This window comes from Xenopus laevis, chromosome 7S, assembly GCF_017654675.1.
Source record: "Xenopus laevis strain J_2021 chromosome 7S, Xenopus_laevis_v10.1, whole genome shotgun sequence".
Taxonomy (NCBI): domain Eukaryota; kingdom Metazoa; phylum Chordata; class Amphibia; order Anura; family Pipidae; genus Xenopus; species Xenopus laevis.
The window spans coordinates 34,923,379-34,926,877 of NC_054384.1; the positions used below are offsets into that span (position 1 = coordinate 34,923,379).

General features: G+C 37.2%; 1 long non-coding RNA gene across 1 annotated transcript; it reads right to left on the reverse strand.

Moving 5' to 3' along the window:
* Positions 1 to 930: 930 nt before the first annotated feature.
* On the reverse strand, positions 931 to 1,883 carry LOC121396140. The gene is made up of 2 exons (XR_005962855.1): positions 1,548 to 1,883; positions 931 to 973 (listed from the first exon to the last, which is right to left on the reverse strand). It is a non-coding gene; the product is annotated as an uncharacterized LOC121396140 (long non-coding RNA).
* Between the last annotated feature and the right edge of the window lie 1,616 nt (positions 1,884 to 3,499).

Genomic DNA, 3,499 nt, shown 5'->3' on the forward strand with positions numbered 1-3,499 from the left:
TAAATACATAAACTCTACACCTTCTCCATTCAGCAAAAGCTTTGATACCAACAAAATAGAAATCGATGCAATCTCTGACATTTTTAGATTGGATTGCCAAAGTTTAAGTGATCAGACGATTAGAACAGCTGACGCTTTTTGCTTAATAAAAGCTCAGAATGGTCTCTTTGGTTAGGTTTCATTAAAGGCATGGGCAATATGTAAGCTTATGCTTCTTATTCGACCTGATCTCTCCTCACTTTTATGGTACAATTTCTTGGCATTTCTTCTAAATGGTAATTCAATCTGCTATGTTTCATAATACAACTGTTTACCCCTTGTAATATAGTAAATACTGTTAGTATAGTTACCCTAGATAGTGTATACCCTCTTTATTATGAATAATACATTATTGGTGATATTTGCTTGCCTGTGACCCCCTCCCCTTTTTTCTTTCTTCTGTACCCTTTACATTACATGAAAAAATATAAATAACGATTTAAAAAAAAAAAAAAAAAGATAGGTTACAAAGAGTGGTGGTAAATGGAACATTTTCTAAATGGACCAGTGTTGTTAGTGGAGTACCGCAGGGCTCTGTACTAAGTCCTTTGATTTTAAACTTGTTTATTAATGACTTGGAGGAGGGCATTGAAAGTACTGTTTCTATTTTTGCTGATGAAACAAAATTGTGCAGAACTATAGGTTCCATGCAGGATGCTGCCACTTTGCAGAGTGATTTGTCTAAGTTGGAAAACTGGGCAGCAAACTGGAAAATGAAGTTTAATGTTGATAAATGAAAAGTTATGCACTTTGGCAAAAATAATATAAATGCAAATGTAACCCTCTGTTTCTGTCACACCGACCCACGTGGCCCTCTATTCCACACACTCCACCAGTGTAGGGGTTGTTACTGCAACAGGCATAAGGACTCGAACACAGGCAGAGATATCATAACTTTACAATGCTTTATTGATTGGCACTGTCTGCTGGGGACCTGTAAAACAGTAAGGAGAACACTGCCAATTTCAGGTACATCACAGGCCACCAGCCCACCTCTTCTGTGGAACTAAAGCACTGAGGAGCAGAACAGTGATCGTATAGTGGATTTTACATAACAGAGGAAGTTTAACATAAAGTATAAACATACCTGTAAAACAGTAAGGAGAAAGCTGCCAATTTCAGGTACATCACAGGCCACCAGCCCACCTACATTACAACAGGCAGTTAATTCAATACATCCCCACTGACATATTACAGGAAAATGTAAAGAAAAGCAACATAGCTAATATACATAGCACATTAGTATATAACAACCTCAGCATAGTACAATAAGCAGTTTATAACTGTGAGGATTACAGCATACAGGTTTTCTCATGGCAGACATTTTAGATCCCATGTGCTCTGCCTGTCCCCATTAATCACTTTGGGAATATGCTACACACTACTAACCTGATAAAAGCATAATGCTGCTATAGCTGGAGGTAAGACAAGTTGATTCAGCAAAAGAATAACTCTTAAAATCAACCATAAAACTTTTGAGGTGATTAGAGCAGTAACAGACATCTTACCTCTTCTGTGGAACTAAAGCACTGAGGAGGGACCAGACCAAATGGTAGGATATAGACAGGGGGTAAGGGAAAGTCCATTAAGGATTGTGGTCTGGTAAAGATTCTGTTTAGAGTGTGGCTATGATCTTTCCCACAGAAGTTAGCTGCTCTGTTAGAACTATTTATTTCTTAACTAGAACATAATTAACAGTAAAACATTCAAAGGTATATTCTGCACTTTTGGTCAGTATTTTGGTATAGTCCAAGTGATTCTTCCTGTCAGGAATTTAACCTCTTGCAGATCTGAGATATTTGGCGAACATTTATATATTTAAGTTAACTGTGTTAACCGTGTTACACAAATTATACACTAAATGGCAGTTTGTTGGGAGTTTTCTTAAATGAGAAGGATCTAGGGGTTTTTGTAGATAACAAGTTGTCTAATTCTGAGCAGTGTCATTCTGTGGCCACTAAAGCAAATAAAGTTCTGTCTTGCATAGAAAATGGCATTAACTCAAGGGATGAAAACATAATTATGTCTCTTTATAGGTCCCTGGTAAGGCATCATCTGGAATATGCAGTGCAGTTTTGGACTCCAGTCCTTAAGAGGAAGATATAAATGAACTGGAGAGAGTGCAGAGACGTGCAACTAAACTGGTTAGAGGGATGGAAGGCTTCAATTATGAGGGTAGACTGTCAAGTTTGGGGTTGTTTTCTCTGGAAAAAAGGCGCTTGCAAGGGGACATGATTATACTTTACAACTATATTAAAAGAAATTATAGACAAATAGCAGGGGACCTTTTTACCCGTAAAGAGGATCACTGTACCAGAGGCCACCCCTTCAGAATAGAAGAAAAGAACTTTCATTTGAAGCAACATAGGTGGTTCTTCACAGTCAGGACAGTGAGTTTGTGGAATGCACTGCCGGTTGATGTTCTGATTTCTGATTCTGTTAATGCTTTTAAGAGTGGCTTGGATGATTTTGTGGATAGTCATAATATAAAAGGCTATTTTGATACTAAACTCTATAGTTAGTATAGATATGGGTATATATAATTTATGTGAAGGTATGGAGGGGTGTGTGTATGGATGCTGGGTTTTCATTTGGAGGGGTTGAACTTGATGGACTTTGTCTTTTTTTTAACCCGATTTAACTATGTAACTATGTATCTCATTCTGAGCAAATATCTTTTCATGTCATTAATTGCCCAGATACCCCTGTGTTTTTAGGTCTCCAATGGTTACAAAAACATGATCTTCATATTGATTGGGTCACCAGTAAGGCACTCCATTTGGGGGGGGGTAAATGGGAGATTTTGTATTTGAAAATAAGATTTTCAATAGTGGCTACTTCTCTAGAAGGCCTTCCTCCTCATTACACTGCCTTTTCTGATGTTTCCTATAAAAATCTGCTGACTTATTCTCTCTTTCTTCTAGAGGCTCAAGCCATGCAACAGTGTATTAAAGTGATACTGACACAAAAAAAATAAGTACATTTTAAAATATGAATGTTCATTAAAAGTTTCTTATAGATCATGTTGATAATTTCTTGCTGAGAAGTTTGTTTTTGTAAGCAATTGTTTGCTGAAGTTTCTAAACCTGACTGATTTGCCAACCTGACTGTCCCATCTCAGCCTGTCAGTTAACGTTTCTAATGCTAAGGGCATCCCGGCAAAAATAAAACTTGTTCTCTTTTATCTCAAACTCTTCTGCCTACCCCTAGTTCTGGCCCTGATTAACTGTTATGAAGTTTGTCAATGTTCTAAGCCATCTATGTCCTTACCTCAGGGTTTATACAATCACTTCCTGTTCCTGAAAATCCATGGATTTTATTGTTGATTAACCTTCCTATAATAGGAATACTGTTATTTGGATGTTGGTGGATGTGGTAAGATTTGTCACCTTACTCTCATTCCCACCCTCTCTTCTGCTAAGTCCTTTGCTGAACTTTTCATTTCTTATATATTCAAATT